The sequence below is a fragment of the Narcine bancroftii genome, chromosome 3, assembly GCF_036971445.1.
Source record: "Narcine bancroftii isolate sNarBan1 chromosome 3, sNarBan1.hap1, whole genome shotgun sequence".
NCBI lineage: Eukaryota > Metazoa > Chordata > Chondrichthyes > Torpediniformes > Narcinidae > Narcine > Narcine bancroftii.
Genome location: NC_091471.1, coordinates 159,026,053 through 159,045,181, shown reverse-complemented (window position 1 = coordinate 159,045,181; position 19,129 = coordinate 159,026,053). Strand labels below are relative to the sequence as shown.

The 19,129-nt window shown below is 40.7% G+C and overlaps 1 protein-coding gene across 1 annotated transcript in view; it reads right to left on the bottom strand.

The window, feature by feature from the left end:
* Positions 1 to 310: 310 nt before the first annotated feature.
* LOC138757769 (uncharacterized protein C4orf54 homolog) overlaps positions 311 to 19,129 on the bottom strand; it is a 32,231-nt gene continuing 13,412 nt past the window's right edge. Inside the window, exon 2 of the mRNA XM_069925614.1 lies at positions 311 to 6,263. The gene's annotated coding sequence lies outside the window, so the exon portion shown is untranslated. The remainder of the gene's footprint in view (positions 6,264 to 19,129) is intronic.

The following is a 19,129-nucleotide window of genomic DNA, read 5'->3' as shown; positions in this document are numbered from 1 at the left end:
AGGATATGGGCCGAATGCAAGTAAATGGGACAAGCTTAGTCAGCATGGACAAATTGGACTGAAAGGCTTGTTTCTGTGTAGCAGAACTCCATGAATTATATCTAATTAGTAAATAATGCAAAACCAAATTCCAATATCATCCATTTAATGTCAGATTTTGATGCTCCCAGTATCCTTAAAACCCTTAAGAATGATTATTTGAAAATAATGTAGTGAAATGTTCAATATTAAAGACCAAAATAGTAGAATTGATTGATGTCAACTAATAATTACTTGTAAAGAAAAACCAAACCAAATAAACTAGCCACTGGAAAATTAATTGATTTTTATTAAGCAAATCCAATACATACAAATCATTGGGCTCACACATTGTTTCCAAATTTGGCTTTATAAAGAGATAAGAAACAATCCATCTATTAACACTGTTTAAAAATACTTTCCCTTTGTGCAACACTGAATTAGTGCAATTTCCAGATTTGTGACAACGTCCTTTTGTTGCTTCATTCTTAATTGAGAACTTTGAGTTGATTTCTCTCTGTTCCTTTCTGCTATAAAATTCCTCTTCAATTTAATTTCCTTTATTGTCCACCCAATACTTACTTTCAACCAACTGTTCCTTTTGCAGCTGCTCAATCTTCCACCATCCCAAGCCAAACTAGTGATGTCACTGTAGGCTTGCAGCACCTCTTGCCTTATACAGTCTTCACACATGCTCTCACACTCTTCCCTTTGCCATTGCACACATGACACGTAGAAACAGTGTAAATACTAGACAATGTTAAGCTCTAATATTGTATTGGTAGAAGACAAACATGACAAGATTCCCTTGGAGGATTGGGGAAGGGGGAACAGTCCACGCAGGGCATGTTATCACAACTTGAGAGTTTTTAAGAAATTGCCCTCAATCAATGAAAGCACCAATCAAGATGATGCAAAAGAGAAAAGAAAAACTTATGGCAATTTTAACAAAGTTTGTAGCCTCAGCAGCTTCTGATATTTAACAACAGTTGTGAACGGTTAACATTCCAGACAAATAATGTAACATCTTAAACTAGACATGAACAATTCCAGTCTGGAACCCCTCCTCACTTAACTGACAGAGCCGGTGTTTGAGCTGCTTGTCCTATCGATTTACACATAGTTCAGAGTGGTATCAACAAATGTCGAAAGGAATGCTCTCGTGTTGTGGCCAAAACAATGTGTTTTTTTTTAATGTACAGATCTTTTCTCTGAAGATGCTACACTGCAAAGCTTCACATCCATATATACTTTCAAAACCAGATCAGTCACAAGAAAATCCTGCTCTACTGATGAGGCTATCTGGATTGCTAAAGTGAAATTCAGGTTAGGTCACCAATTCTAATGAAACCCCCATGATAGTCTCTCTTAAGCAAATTTGTAAATTTCACTACTTTAGGAGAAGCACTTTAAATAGACAGAAGCCATATATATACACGTACATCCTTAATAATTATTGGGGAGGGCAGGATGGGGGTTTCAGTGGTGGGAACTCCATATAAACATGCTTGGTTTGAATTAATGAACAGAAAATCGAGTGGGCTTCATCAAGAGAACATCCAACCCATATGGTTTCTAAACTACCAGGAAAACTCTCTTTGCTCATTATCAAGAATTCATAACAAAAAGCACAAATAAAAAATGCAGATTGTGGAAATGTGAAATATAAACTGAAGATGTTGGAAAGACTCAGTGGCTCATGCAGCAAATGTATAGAGAGAGAGAGAGAGAGAGTTGATGCCTTCATCAGGACATCTCTGGATTTCCAAGAAACACACAATGAATGTCACATTTCATTTCCTCCCATAATTTTCAAAAATACAATAACTGAATTGTAGTTGAAAATATTGCAGCATTAAACCATTATGCACCCTAGACTCAAAAGTATCATCTTCAATTCAGAGGGCATAAAGTATCAGTTTACCTTGGAACTATAATGATTTTTGTGGAGAAGGTGTCTAATTACCTACCCTTGACATTCAACAACATTACCATTATCCAGTCACCAATCAGAAACATCCTGGATGTCACCATTAACCAGAAAATCAACTGACCCAACCATCAAGTCCCATGGCCCTAACAGGCAGCCAGAGGCAGAGCATCCAGTAAAGAATGGTGATGCATCAACAAGGCACAGGTCAGGAACCCCTCCACTTGCCTGGAGGCCTGCAGTTCCAACAACCCTCCAGAATTTGGCACCATACAGGACAGAGCAGTGTTAGTCACTGATACAGAGTGGCTGTAGTGTGCGCCATCTACAAAATGCACATCGCAAACCCACTTCTACCTCCAAGAATTGCATATGGGAACTCAAACACCTACAAGTTCCCCATAGAGTAACACACTGTCCTGAATTGAAAATACCATTCCTTCACCGTCAAATCCTGGAACTCTTTACTCATTAGTACTGAGGGAGCCCAGCCCCTTCACCCAAGGGACTGCAGTTGTTCAAGAAGGCAGAACTCCATCATCTGCTTAACTGCAATTAGGGATAGACAATAAATGCTAGACAGAGTTGGCCACATTGGGAAGAGTTTACAAAAGAGTGGGTGGTTGAGGTACACAAGGAGTGATAACTTCAGAGATTTTGTTAGTTTACATCCAAACTTTGGGAAATAAATTATCCTGGATACCATATGGCAGTAACCACTTTAAGACTGGTCAAACCCTGTCATGAAGAAACTACTACAGTAAAATAAAACTTGCTCAGAATGGCTCTACTGCCTTTTATGCAGAGAGGTTAGTTCTTTGGTCACTTGGACTGTTTTCAAACTTCTCACCTGAAAACACACACATTTTGGGTAGGGACGACAACCACTTGTATTCCATAATACCTCTGAAATAAAATGTTCCTCAGGAATTTAATCAAACAAAATCCAATGCTGATACCCAGAGAGATACGGAGGCGGGTGATCAAAATCTTGGTCAGAGCAGGAGATGGACATAGCATCTTAAGAGTTTGGCAGTGAAGTTAGGGAGGAAATGCTTATGAGTTTGACAACAGAAGGCAAGTCCAGCAGTGGTGAGGAATCTAAAATCAGGGGTGATGAATGAATTAAAGTGAGGAGTGTGACAGAGCTGTAGGGGATAATAGAGAAAGTTGCAGAATGTTATGACAGGTGCTGTAATGTTCTATGGTCTTGTGTAAAATGGACCTTAGGCTCCCAGGGCAGCTCAGAACAGTCTTACAATGCATTCCTGGTGCTTGTAGTGCCTCAGCATTGGATGATTTTGGTGGTGCATTCCAGATCTTAATGTGTGGCAAAAAGTCCTTGTCCTCATGGTTGTTTTACCAATCAATGCCCTTGTGTCCTCTGCTGACTGACCTTCTCACTTTTGAAACAGATTTTCCCAATTTATTTAATCAAAAGCCTTTCCTAATTCTGAGCATCTCTATTAAATCTTTCTGCTAAGATCCTTCACAGCTCCCTCAGTATCTCTGCAGAGCCAAAAGCCCTTCTGTAGATGACCATTTTGGATGCTTATTCAGTGTCTGAACGAGGTGGACATTAAGAACGAATAGTTCTCAGGGTGATGGCAAAAGCGCCGGAGAGATGGACAATTGTACTTCGAGCAGACAGATGTTCATTGGACTGAATGCCCAAGAATCTTTGAAAATTCACGGTACATAACCACCACACGATTTTCCTGCTTTGTGCTGGTGTTCCTAGGAAGGGTTAGTTGGAAATAATCACACCCAAACAAATTGGAACTCGCCCCACTATGATCTGGGCTTCCAGACAAACCTTCATTGAGTGCTGGGTATGTTTGCCTGAGAGCTTGAGTCTTGTCTTATATGGCAAACTGCTTCACATCAACACAGAGCACACTGAAACTGGTGTGCTTACTGAAAGGTGACATCCTAACACAAGCTCTGTCCCTCACTGACTGCCATTAATGCCACCACAGAAACAAGAGAACTCTCTGCTGGAGAGTTTGCAGCTACAGAAAGAAGACGTTGCAACCAGTCACTGCCATGAGCACCTGAGTAGTTCCAATATTTGTCAATAAAATGAGCAAGTTACAGCCTTCCTGGTGACCTGGTATGTTACAGGAATTTCTCACCTACACTAGTGCAAACGGTATTGATAGAAACCCTGAGAAATGTTGGAAATGATGTAAACAGGAAGGCTCTGGATTAGACATAGCACCCAGACATCCTCTGACAAACTGAGAGGATCACCCATGCACATCAGTAACGCTACGGACCAAGAGCAACATTCAGACCACAGTAACGACAGTACCCTCTATAATGTTGGGGACAAATACACTTTTTCTGCTTTATTTTCCACTGTGTTCCACTGTTTTAAATTTGTAATCAAACAATTCATGTGATTAAAGTGCATAGACCAGATTTTATGCAAGTTATTTATATGTATTTTGGTTCGACCATGTAGAATTACAGCAATGATTGCTTGAAGTCTGTGATTCATAGACATCACCAGGTGCTGAGTATCTTCTCTGGTGATGCTCTACTGCAGCCATCTTTAGTTCTTACTGTTTTGGGGACCTGTCCCATTAAGTTTTCTTTTCAGTATTTGGAATGCTCAATTAGATTTTTATCAGGTCACTGACTTGGGCATTCAAGAATTTTTCAGTTTTTAAACTTTGAAAAAAAAATCCCTTGTTGCTTTAGCAGTATGTTTGGGATCATTACCTTGCACTATTCCAAGTTTGGAGGCATTTGCTCGAACTTGAGCAGATAAGGTGTATCTATTCACCTCAGAATTCATTTTGAATGTCCATAAATGACAGACTTCAAGCAGTCATTGCATGCAAGGGATAGGCAACAATGTACTAAACATGACTACTTTAATATACCATTGCTATGTCCCAAATATTTTGGTGCCCTGAAATGTCGGGACTATGTATAAAAAGTGCTGTGATTTTTACAAAGTGTATACAAATAACCTCAAATAAAATCTGGAATGTGCACTTTTAATCACGTGAATTGTTTGATTACAAATTTAAAACGGTAAAGTATGGGCAAATAAAGGAAAAAAAGTGTCTTTGTCCCAAGCATTATGGAGGGCTCTGTAAGTAACCTGAAATCTTAGCCCAAAATACACTAAGTTATGCCTGTGATTCTGAAAGAAAACATGGCTTTGAATTCCTGATTTCAGGCAATAACTTAAATGCAGGTTTATACTCTTTGGTAAAAGCAGATATGGAAATGAGATTAGATATAATGAAATTACACTTCCAGTGCAGATCATCTCAACATATCCAGATAAATGCACATAGAGCCTGTGGCTCCTTAGTGAGAAAGAACTTTGCAAAACTGGCTCTATAAGGTATGAATAATAAATGTGAGGAACAGAAGAGTATGCAATCAAATACCAAGGGCTATAATGTTCTTTCATCACTTTTTCTACGGTTAATATATTCCACTTTATTCTTACCTGTGGAAGGGAGCTGTGCATTTTACACACCAAGTGCTGGATAACTATTTAAAGAAACCAAATGCAATATTCAATTAACATTTTTGCTTAAAATAAAGCAGCTTCAAATAAAATAAAATACAATTAGGTGAAGTAATCTCCAAATCCCCACAGAATTGTGAGCAGACCAACATCTTCGTTTTGAGGGTCAGAGAACTTGGATCAAATATTTTGAGATCTAAAAGCAGACACGGGCCTCTAAACCAGACACTGATGTCTGTACAGTACTGTTGCTAAAAGCTGATCGATGCTTTGAAACTTCAATAAATGTTTGCAGGGTTGAGGTTCAGACCAGAGAGTTATTATCAACTTCATCCTTCCCTGTTTTGTTTTCTCTCATGATTTATCAGCGAGAATATAAATAAGGTTTTAACTGCAATCATACCTTCTTGAGCGATCTGGCATTGCAAATGTAAAACAAGCACACATTCAGGCAGGAGCACTGCTGCGAGCTGTCCAAAAATAGGACCACAGCTTTTCGAGTGCTCACATTATATTAACACTCGTACAAGCCAAGTGCTATAATGCACAAGGTTTACTACATTAATAAATTATTGTGTAATACTGTGCTGAGGGAAAACACAGATGGAGACAATATTGGTTGTATCCAATACAATGGTCATTGATACTCTGGCATAAAACATATGTATTTCCCCCCCAAAAATTGTGCTTGTTTTTATTTTGAACATTAATGCAATTATAGTAAACACACATGTCCACTTTAAAATAGGAAAATATTAAGGAAATAGTTTTCTTGCTTTTGTAAAGCAGTCTTCTTACAACTTTCTTCATCCTTATCTCCTCCTAGATGAACATAGATAATACCAGAATTAGACTCAAAAATTGCAAGGCTACATGTATAATCTGTAATTCCACTTAAAGTTTATAAGTAAATGATAATTATCAAATATATCACACAGGAGGACACCAGCCCATTGCACCTGGGTCAATTTCTGACCAATGCTCCAATTAGTTCCTTGTGGTCTTCCACAATACACAAGTACTGGAGAAACTCAGCAGGAAAGCAAATCAGTCAACATTTTGGGCCTGAGCCCTTCATCAGCAATGCCAAAGATTGGGTGAACACCTAAAAATGATGGGGGAAGTGAAGGAGGTGGAGCCCAGGCATACAGGTGATAAGTGAATGCTAGAGGGCAGGCGAAGTAAAGAAAGGAACTAAGAGATGATAGGGGAGGGGCAGAGGCCTGAAAGATGGTCCCTCATAGGAGGAAAGAAGGGAAGGGGGTAGGGGATAGGGAGCTAGAGGAAGGAAGGTGTGGGTGGTGTGCAGGGGAAAGAGAAGGGAAGGGAGAAGCGAAGGGAGGGAGAGAAAAAATGGTGGAGAGGGTTACCGGAAATTAGAAAAGTTGATTTAGATGCTGCCTTGATTGATGAAGTCTAATCTGCTGAAGTCCTCCAGCAATGCCGTGTCTTGTTCCAGACTTGTGTAACCTCACTGTCTTGTCCTTTTTTCTTTTCATGTATAGGCTGAACACAGGCAAATGGGACTAGCTTGGGTAGATAACTTAGTCAGCACGGACAAGTCAGATAAAAGACCTGTTTCCCTGCTGTAAAAACTCTACATTTATCCAAGAGTTCCAATTCAATCTTGTTCCATTGTACTTTCTGGCAGAGGTGGACAAAGGAAAACGTGCTCACCTAAGACCAGAGCTGGCTTTTGATTTCCTTAACTCTGCCTTATACTCTCCAACCAATAACAATCATCAATAAAAACTGAAAATGCTAGAAACACTCAGCTGATCAGGGAAATTTACATTTCAGATCCAAGATCAGCTCTGACAAAGGGACTCAGCTGTGAAACATTTTCAAATTTTTTCTTTCCCCACAGGTGCTGTCTGACATGTTCAGTCTTTCAACCGTTTTCCGTTTTTATTTCAGATTCCTAGCATCTGCAGGTTTTTGATTTTCAATGAAAAACATATTTAGTAAAATCTTGCTTGTGTATTAAATCACCCCTTGACCTTCTCTGTTCCAACAAGTACAACCAATCAAAGCCCTGGAACTGTTGGAATAAATTTCTGGCACTACCCTCTCTAAAACCCTTAACGAGATTCATAGTGATATGCACCTAATTGGATCACTGCATCACAGTCAAATGTCTGATATGTACAGGTTTAGAACAATCTTACTTATAGTCCATTCATAAAGTTGATAATCGATAATGCGCTTTTGCAAAAAAATCAGCCTCACCAACTTGTCCTTCCACTTTCATATATCAGCTCTAATTTTATCATTTATTTCTTTGTTCATTTTCCAGGAACAGGTTTGTCTGATGTTTGTCCTTTATCTTTGATAGTGAAGGTTTTGACAGCACTCTTGGTTTATTGAGGCCTGGTTACTGTGTGTAGCACTACAAACTTTGACTGCAATTGTTCAAGGGAGTGACCTTCATCTATTTTACTTGAAAGCCAAGTCCATTAAATGATGAATAATCGTCAGCGAAGGGCCTGCCAGAGACAGTTTCCATGGTAAAGTAAACAAACCGCATTTCATTACTTAGAGCAGATAAAAATAGCTTTACTGGGCATTCAGACAAAGACAACACCTTCTATTAACAATTAAGCAAAACGTTTAATAAAGCAAAACATCTCAGGTTTTTCACGGGGATGTATGACTACAGAAAAGAAGGAAGATCCACAAATGGAGATGTGGATTCGGCTAACTAAAGACTTCAATAGACAATAGACAATAGGAGCTGGAGTAGGCCATTTGGCCCGTCGTGCCAGCACCGCCATTTTAGATCATGGCTGATCATTACCATCAGTACCCCTTTCCAGCCTTATCCCCATAACCCTTAACTCCGTTACCCACAAGAGTCTTATCTAACTCTCTTTTGAACATAGTCAGTGAATCCGCCTCTACCACCCTCTGTGGCAGAGCATTCCACAGATTCACACTTCTCTGGGTAAAAAAATGCTTTCTCATCTCCGTCCTAAAGGGCCTACCCTGTATTCTTAAACTATGCCCTCTAGTCCTCGTCTCCCCCATCATTGGGAACAAGTAATCAGACTTCACCTTGTCTATCCCCCTGATGATTTTATATACCTCAATCATGTCCCCCCTCATCCTTCTAAACTCCAATGGATACAAGTCCAATTTTTCTAGCCTTGCTGCATATGACAACCCTGCCATCCCTGGAACTAACCTTGTAAATCTGCGCTGCACACCCTCTATAGCTAGTATGTCCTTCCTCAAGTTTGGAGACCAGAACTGGACGCAATACTCCAGGTGGGGTCTCACCAGGGCCCTGTATAACTGCAGAAGGGCGTCTCTGTTCCTATACTCCAATCCCCTCTTTATGAAAGCCAACATTCCATTTGCCTTCTTCACAGCTTTCTGAACCTGCATGCTAGCTTTCAGTGACCGGTGAACAAGTACACCCAGATCCATTTGCACTTCCCCACTCCCTAGTTTGTCTCCATTTAAATAATACTCAGCTTTCCTATTACTTCCCCCAAAATAAATAATCTCACATTTGTTCACATTGAAATTCATCTTCCATTTAGCCGCCCACTCCTCCAGCCTGTCCAAGTCCCTCTGCATTTTCCTTACATCCTCCTCACACCCCACACCGCCACCCAGTTTAGTGTCATCTGCAAATTTGCTCATGTTATTCACAATCCCCTCATCCAAATCATCAACATAAACTACAAACAACTGAGGACCCAACACCGATCCCTGAGGCACTCCATTCGTCACATCCTGCCATTCTGAAAAAGACCCATTCACTCCAACTCTTTGTTTCCTATCTCTTAACCAATTTCCTATCCATGTCAGCACCTTACCTTCAATACCATGCTCCCTGATCTTGCCCACTAGACTCCCGTGCGGTACCTTATCAAAGGCCTTCTGGAAGTCCAAATACACCACATCCACTGGCACTCCCGAGTCCACCCTCTTTGTCACATCCTCAAAAAATTCCAGAAGGTTAGTCAAGCATGACTTACCCTTAAGGAATCCATGCTGACTAGCCCTTATACTATTATTACTGACTAAGTGTTCTGCTATTTCTCCTTTTATGATGGACTCCAATATCTTCCCCACCACTGATGTCAGGCTAACCGGTCTATAATTTCCCGTTTTCTCCCTCCCTCCTTTCTTAAAAAGCGGCACCACATCAGCCACTCTCCAATCCTCAGGGACCTCCCCGGAATCTATGGAACTTTGGAAAATGTCGACCAGTGCCTCCACAATTTCCATAGCCACCTCTTTAAGCACCCTAGGATGCAGCCCATCAGGCCCTGGGGATTTATCAGCCCTCAGTCCCAACAATTTACTCATAACCTCCTGCTTCTGGATCCGGATATCCATTAGATCCCCTACCTCCCCAGTAAAGTTCCCCAAGTCTCTTGGTACCGCATGACCACTACCCCCTAAATGACTATAACCTATATCCTCCTTGGTGAAGACAGTTGCAAAGTATTTGTTAAATTCCTCTGCCATCTCCGGTAATAAATGTCCGGTAATAATTTCACCCTTGCCCATTTTCAAAGGGCCAATTTTAGACCGAACCAATTTCTTCCTCTTCACATACTTAAAAAAGCTTTTGCTATCCTCCGCAATATTATCTGCTAATTTCCTCTCGTACTTCATTTTCCCGTCTCTTATGGCTTTCTTAGTTACCCTCTGATGTTCTTTGAAGGTTTCCCAATCCTCTAATTTCCCACTCCGCTTCGCTATCTTATAATTACTCCCTTTGGACTTGATAATGCACTTGATTTCCTTAGTTAGCCAGGGCTGCCATTTACATCTCCTAGAGCCTTTCCTCCACTTTGGAATAAATTTGTCCTGAATCCTGTAAAAAATGTCCATAAAAACCTGCCATTTTTCCCCAGTTGTCCTCCCAGCTAGTGTATCTTCCCATTTTATTTTGGATAGCTCCTCCCTCATAGCTGCAAAATTCCCTTTATTTAACTGAAGTACAGATGCTTCCGACTATTCCCTAATGGCTCCCCTACATCAAGGTCACTTATTAAGTCTGCGTCGCTGCACAGCACCCAGTCCAGAATCGACTTCCCCCTGGTAGGTTCCTCCACTAGCTGTTCCAAGAAAGTATCTCGTAGACATTCTATAAACTCGCTCTCTTGTGTTCCTGCCCCCGTCTGATTATCCCAGTCCACCTTCATGTTGAAGTCCCCCATAACTACCGTATTGCTACCACTTTGACATGCCACTCTTAATTCCTGATTTATACTACTACCGATATCTGAGCTACTTTTCGGAGGCCTGTAAATGACCCCCATTATATTCCTCTTGCCCTTGCAATTTCTTAATTCAATCCAAACAGACTCTACCTCACCTGTTTCAATGTCCTTCCTTTCAAACGCCTGAATCTCATTTCTTACCAACAGAGCTACCCCACCTCCTCTTCTTAACTTTCTGTCCTTTCTAAAGGACGTGTACCCTGGAACATTTATTTCCCAATCCTGCCCTTCCCGCAGCCATGTCTCCGTTATTCCGACAATGTCATAACCTCCCATTGCCATTTGCGCCTCAAGCTCATCCATTTTATTCCTTACACTCCTTGCAAAGAAGAAGGATTATAGAGGAGAAAAGTAGAGGGGTTTTCAAAATACCAGATCTTAGGGCTTTTGCACCATCAATAAGGTACAGTAAGAATGTGATGGAATACTCTCCAGTTACTTGGATGAGTGTATCTCCATAAACACTCAGGATACTTAACACCACCCAGGATGGATCAACACTCCATCCACCAGCTAGTACACAGTGGCTACTTGCCCAAGCTTCTCCAACAGTGCCTACCAACAAAGACAAGAGCAACAAGTGTAGGAGAATACCACAATGTCTCCGGTTGCACACCACCCTGACAAGCAACCAGTCCTTCTTGTTGATGCATCTAAATCCCCAAACTCCTTCTCCAGCAGCACTCTGAGAGACACAGTAAAAGCAGTTCAAAAAGTCGCTTATCACTGCTTTTTCATTGTCCAAAAATTGGTCCCTTTGAAGATCAAAGTGATTGGCTTTGTATGGAGCCAAAAAAGATGGGGGAGATCTTAAATATTTTTAAAAAATCAGTATTCAATCAGGAAACCAGCACAGAGTCGTGGGAAATAAGGAAAAAGCAGTGAGGTCATAGAACCTATACTGATTAAAGAGGAAGTGTTTGCTGTCTTAAAGCAAGCAAGGGTGGATAAATCCCCCAGGGCATGATAAGATATTCCCTTGGACCTTGAGGAAGGCGTAGCAATTGCATGGGCTCTGGCAGAAATATTTCAAATGTCCTAAGCCACAGGTGTGGTGCCGGAGGATTGGAGGGTAGCTCATGTTGTTGTTTAAAAAAAGACTCCGAATAACCCTGGAAATTATAGACTGGTGAGCCTAACATCAGTAGTAGGTAAATTATTGGAAGGCGTTTTAAGAGACCAGATATACAGTACAATTATTTGAATAGCCAGGAACTGATTAGGGATCAATCGTCAACAATGTTTTGTGTTTGGTAGGTCGTGTTTAACCAAACTTATAGAGATTTTCGAGGAGGATACCAGGAAAGTTGACGAAGGAAAGGCTGTGGATGTTGCCTACATGGACTTTGGTAAGGCCTTTGACAAGGTCCCACATGAGAGGTGAGTCAGGAAAGTTCAGACGCTGGGTATTCACGGTGAAGTAGAGAACTGGATTAAGACAATGGCTGGGCAGAGAGTAATGGTGGATGAATGCTTCTCAGACTGGAGGCCTGTGACTAGTGGTGTGCTTCAGGGATTAGTGCTGAGACCATTGTTGTTTGTCATCTATATCAATGATCTGGATAATAATATGGTAAATTGGATTAGCAAGTTTGCAGAAGTTTGTTGTAGACAGCAAAGAATGTTTTCAAGGCTTGCGGAGGGATCTTGACCAGTTGGAAAAATGGCTTGTAAAATGACAGATGGAATTTAATGCAGACAAATGTGAAGTGTTGCATTTTGGAAGGACAAACCATGAAAGGACGTACATGGTAATGATAGGGCATTGAGGAGTGCAATAGAACAGAGGGATCTGGGATACAAATACATAATTCCCTCAAAGTGGTGTCACAGGTGAATAGGGTTGAAAGAGAGCTTTGGCTTTCATAAATCAAAGTATTGAGTAAGAAATTGGGATGTTATGGTAAAGTTGTATAAGACATTGGTGAGGCCAAATTTGGAATATAGGGTACAGGAAAGATAGAAAGAGTACAGAGAAGATTTATTAGGATGTTGCCCGGACTTCAGGAACCAACTTAAAGGGAAAGGTTAAAGAAGTCAGGACTTTATTCCCTGGAGCGTAGAAGAATGAGGGGAGATTTCATAGAAGTATTTAAAATTATGAGGGGGAATAGACAGATAAATATAGATAGGCTTTTCCCACTGAGGGTAGATGAGATACAAACCAGAAGACATGAGTTAAGGGTGAAAGGGGAAAAGATTAGAGAAACTTCTTCACACAGAGAGTGGTGGGAGTGTGGAACAAGCTGCCATCTGAAGTGGTGAATGTGGCCTCAATTTTAACATTTAAGAAGAATAAGGACAGGTACATGGATGGGAAAGGTATGGACAGCTATGGACTTGGTGCAGATCAGTGGGACGAGGCAAAAAAATGTTTCAGCACAGACTAAAATGGTCAAAGGGGGCTTTTTTTCTTTGCTGTAATGATCTATGGTAATTAGGGACATTATGGTCATTAAGCGTTGACCTTGCCATTGATGCCTGCATTCTCTCCAGTGTCCTTCCTGGTCAGTATTTATCCTTCAGCCAATAACATTGTCTGATTACCTCACCATTACCATGATATTTATGACAACTTGTTAAGCTAAAGTTGACTGCCATATTTCCAACATCAGAACAGTGACTGTAGGTCAAAAAAGAAAATTATTTACTATAAATGCACCAGGGATATCCATAAAAGTCACTAACATTAAACAGTACAGCACAAGAACACAGGCCTTTGGCCCATGATGTCTTCACAAACACAATGCCAGATTAAACTAAACTTTTCTGCCTACGTATGATCCATATCCCTCCATTTTCGTGTGTCTAAATCAAGAGATTTTTGTATATTATTCTTCGCTGCTTTATTGTGATATGAGAATCATCACCTGACTCCTTGTCCCGATGTTGATGACAGCATTCAGGTATTCATTCAAATCCTATTGGCTCCAACTCACAAGTGCTGTGGTTACCTGTAGAACTGCTGAACCATAGAGAATTACAGAATCGCTGTAGCAGGGATGTGATGTATAGAGGTAAATGTTGAGAACCTCGAGAGCATGGTGAGGACTCAATGTAGGTGGTGGGGGGGGGGGGGGGGTGGTGACAGGATCAAAAGAAGTGCTGTGCTGGGTGAGAGTTGTTCCGGGAAGTTCACTCTCACCCTTGAATTGCCTGGTAGTTAGGCTTGTAAAAATGGATGGGGCAAGAACAGCTAAGATGTTCTGGTTCCTTTTTGTTGAATCTGAGAATTGTTAACTGCCATTTGTTCTAAGAGATGTTTTGCAGCCTTGTATGATACAAGGCCACCGGCTTTGGAAGGAAGGAGGGTTCTGCTTGGCTTACATGTAAGGTTCTACTTCGAAAATTACATGATTCTGTAACTATCTTTTCCGTGTATAAATATTTGGTGCATCCTCTTGTCGGACGGAGACCCTATGAGACTGATTCAAGTGTGACTGCAAAAATGGGCTCTTCCAGGTAGCAACTGTCTAATAAAGAGTCAACAAATAGATTTCTGTGTGCTGTGCCTGTTTGAATCACAGAACCACAGATGGAGGCCATCTGATCCATCAGGTCTATACTGGCTCATTGTACAAAACTATTCACACTCATTCTGTTCTTTCCCAGTGCATTCATTATCTTCCCTTAAATTCCTATCCTTTCTGATAACCTTGAATGACTCAATCATACCTTGTGTAATAAATACAAAAATGCTGGAGAACCTCAGCTAGTCACGTGGTGTTCTTTATGTAGCAAAAATAAAGATACATAATCAATGTTTTGGGCCTGATCCCTTCATCAAGCAGACAGGCATCTGAATAAATTGGTGGGGGGGGGGGGGAACATAGGTGGATATGGGTGGGAGGGCTCAAGAGAAAAAAGCTGAGAAGTGATAGGGAGAGGATATAGCTCTGAATTGAGAGGGAAGGGGGTAGAGATCTCGAGGAAACGAAACAGAGGGATGGGAAAGAGAGGGACACAGAAGAGCAGCCTTACAGAAACTGGAGAGGTCGATGTTAATACCATCCAATTGGAGAGGCCCCAAGCGGAATGAATATTAGGTGTTGCTCTTCCAATTTGCAGGTAGCCTCGGCTTGGCAGTGCAAGAAGCCGTGGACAGATATGTTGGTGCAGGAATGAAGCATAGAACTGAAATGGATGGCTACTGGGAGATACCCACAGTTGCTGTAGACAGAGAAAAGGTGCTAAACAAAATGATCTCCCAGTGTCAGAAACCTTCGGGTTGGACATGCAGCTTCTTGTGACTAGTGATATGAATGAGGATTGTTGACATTGGATTTTATAACCATGAGTGTGGAAAAAAGAAAAAAGTTTGTGGACACCAACCTGAAAACTCTTACAATAGCAGTATGAAATTAAGTCAAGTTCCCTATTTTTCCTCTATGACATCAATTCTTTAATTTGTAGCATTTTGTTCTAAACCTATTTCAACCAAATTTCAAGCAATTATTTTACATTTTATACTTTTCACCTGACATTTCAATCTGTGTTAGAGTGGTTAAGTTAACAGACTAGCAAAGCTGTGATTGGAATGGACAATCCAGTTTCTAGGATCCCAACCCGAAACAATGATTTACTATTTCTACATGTGTACGCCGTCTGAACTGCTGAGTTCCTCCAGCAATTCATAATCTACTCTAGACCTGCAATAGTGCTTCCACATAATCCTAGCCACCTACAACTGCTGTAACATAGATATTAAAGCAGAAAAGGGATAATCAGTTGTGGTCACCTCCCAACACCAACCCAGTCAATCTTGAAATATTCTCCTCACAGATATGCAGTCCGTCCCCCATCCTAGTCAAGTAACAGACTGACAGCGTGTACATAAAGAATCTCACCTGACAAGCCAGGTTCCAAACTCTTCCATCACAATGCCTGAGCATGCCTTGTCCAGCCAGTAGCATTGACTACCAGGGTGGGGCAAAGAACTCTCATCCTGAGAGAGTAGACTATTAAATCTCATAGAAGTAGGTCAACATGGGAAAAACAACTTCCTGTTCAGCACTCACTGTCCACCCTCAGCTGACAAATCAATGGTCCTTTCTATTGAACAACACTTGGAAGAAGAGCTGAAAGTAGCAAGGGCACAGTGGAAATTCTGGGTGAGGACCAACATACTTGGCAGAACCCCCAGTTGGTACACTGATGGACAGAGCAACTGGGTTGGGTTTAAAGCAATTAGTGATGGAATTGAGATGAGGGATAAACCAATTTTCACACTCCTTACCAATTTCTGTGCTAAATGTATTGGTCCTTGATTACATTGCTGGAAGAAATTGCAGCACAGCCCTTGTGGGGACAAAGTCCTATCTTCAGACTGAGGACCCTCTGTGTTCTGTTGCACCACTATTGTGCAAAACGAAGAGACAGAATAGATCTGAGCATCCATGAGAGACTGAATATTGATCAACATCACCTGAAATGCCTATCAGCACAATCTGTAACCTCATAGCCCAACTGATTCCTCACTCTGCCACTACTGTCACACCAGGGGATCCATCCTGGTTCACTGAGGAGCGTGGAAAGGCAGGCTTGGATCAGTGACTGGCACAGGTGCTAATCCAGTTAAACTACAACATAGTGCCACATGCAGGACAAACAGTAAGCTATTCCACAACCACAGAATTGTTCTACAATTGTGACACATCTAGTCATAAATAATGGAGGAAATTGAAGGGGAGGAGGCTGCAAGAACAAAAATGTGAAAGACAAGGCCAGAGCATTCACAATTCATCTCAGCTTCCTATTGAGAGCATACTCTTCCACTAATTTGACGGACTCGGACACAATAGCAAAAAATGGCTGAGAGCATTAGATGCAGCAAGGCTACAGGTCCAGGCAACTTCTCAGCTATAGACTTGACCTCTGTCCCAGAACTAGCTCTGACTCTTGCAAGGCTGTTCTGGTAGAATTACAGCATTCGCACCTCAGGACAATGTGGAATATTACCCAGGTAAGTCCTGTTTGCAAAAGCAGGGCAAATCCAAAAAGGCTAACTGTCACCCAATCAATCTGCACACATTCATCAAAGTGCTTTGGACACTGTCATTGACATTTGTTATCCAATATCTGCTTACCTACACACAGGTTGGGTTTTTCACTCCAGCCCTCATCACAGTCCAAATGTGGAGCACAGAACTGAATTCCAGAGGTCAGGTGAGAGTGACTGTACTTCAGTGAGTGTGGCATCAAGGGGCACTAAGTAAACCTGTACTTAATGGGCATCAAGGGGAAGCCACTCCAATGGCTTGAGTCACACCTCACATTAAGACTGAGCAGAGGGAAGAAGTCAAGCATCCCAGTGCCAGGGTATCTGTGGAGGGGTTCCTCAGTTCTATATACCAGGTTCAAACGGTTTCAGCTGCTTTTCTAATCAATGTTTTATAAAGCCTCAGCTTTACATTCTTGCTTTTATATTCTAGTCCTTTGGAAATGAATGCTAACATTGCATTTGTCTCCCTTATTACCAACTCAATCTGCAAGTTAACCTTTAGGGAATTCTGCATTATGACTCCCATCCCTTAGGATCTCCGCTTTCTGCATTCTCCCCCCATTTAGAAAACAGTCTACTTTATTTCTTCTCCCAAAGTGCATGACCACCTGACACATAGTGTATCCCAGGGATGGAAAACTTTAAAATTTTTAATTTAGATATACACCACAGTCACAGGCCATTTCAGTCCACGAGTACGTACTGGGGGGGTGTAGGTTAATTTGGCGGCATGGACTCGTGGGCCGAAATGGCCTGTGACTGTGCTGTATGTCTAAATTAAAAATTAAAAGGTGGCCATCCCTGGTGTATTCCATTGGGGGACATTTTGGTCAGTGTAGACAAGTTGGGTTGAAGGGCCTGTTCTCTGTTCTCCCTGCTTCCTCAACACTATCCACCTTCCACATATCATCCGCAAACCTAGCCATCCATTCCATCATCCAGATCACCTACATATAACGTGAAAGTAGCAGTCCCAACAACGATCTCTGTGGAACACCACTAATAACCACTAGCTAGCCAGAAATCAGGGGCAATACAATTAGCACAGCAGTTAGTGCACCAACAATTGGAACTGAGGTTTGAATCTGCCCTGTCTGTATCTCCTCATGACTGCATGGGTTTCCTCCAGATGCTCTGGTTTCCTCCCACAGTTCAAAAACATACTGGAGGTGTAGGTCAAATTGGGTGGCATGGGCTCATAGGCTGGAAGGGCCTGAGATTGTGCTGGGAGTCTAAATTTAAAATTTAAAAGGCCTCCTTTGCCTCCTGCCAGTCAGCCAATCTTCTATCCATGCTTGAACCATTTCCCTTAGTACATAGGTTTCCATATTGTTTAGAACCTTCATTTGAAGAGACTTGGCGATGTTTATAAATTATTTCATGGACAAATATTTTCAAGACTTTGTCAATTATATTGGGTTTTAGATTGCAACCTAATCCATTGACTGCTATTTTTGAAATTAATAGTTCCAGAGGTGGGTCATATTCCCACTTCTGCCCATCAGACTGAAGCCTTTACTGCATTATTGGCCATTTTATTTAAATAGAAAGATCCTAATGCACCTACTTTGATGCAATGATTTTCTCAAGTTATGCCATGTTTAAGTTTAGGAAAAAATTAGAAGTTTCACTTTTGATACCTCTATTAAGTTTGAAGAGACTTGGAGTCTTTTTATAATCTATTCTTGCATGAGTATACTTGGACTTTATCTTCCAGACTGCTTTGGATTTCTGTTGTTTTTTTTTTAAATTGAGGCTGCCAAACCTTTTTTTCTTGTTTATTTTGGTAGGTTAGATGGGGTTTTAACAATTTTTTTTGGAATATTCTAAATTGAGGAGAAAGGGATAATATTTTTCAATATGTTATAATGTTATATGTTGTATTGTATATTGCAATATATTGACATTTCTGTTTTTACTATTCAATTCTGTATTCTATTCTTCTCATGTATTGTTTAATAAAAAGATTAAAAAAGAAAAAAATATTTCCACATGACTTAGTATAATTATTGTCCCTTCTGGACTATATTTAATGTTATTTCTTTTCTCTTTGTTGGTGAAAATCAGAAGATTAACTTTTATTAATAAATTCTCAGGATAGGCTGCCCAATCTTTTTTTTGTTTTGTTTCTTAGATTAAGTAGGGTTTTATATAATGAGTTTTTTTTTGAAGATTTCAGTTTGAGGAGATGAGAACATATTAATGAATTGTGGTGTAATACAATATGTTATATCATATGATGTCATATAGTGAATTTTTTTCCTTCTTGATTATGTTCTCCTATTCTCCCTATGTATTGTTTACCTATATGATTAATAAAAAGATTGAAAAGAAAGAAAGACCTTCATGTGCGGCACCTTGTCAAAAGCCTTCAGAAAATCCAAGTAAACATCATCCACTGACTCTCCAACAGATTGGAGAACTCAACCAATTGGTCAGACAAG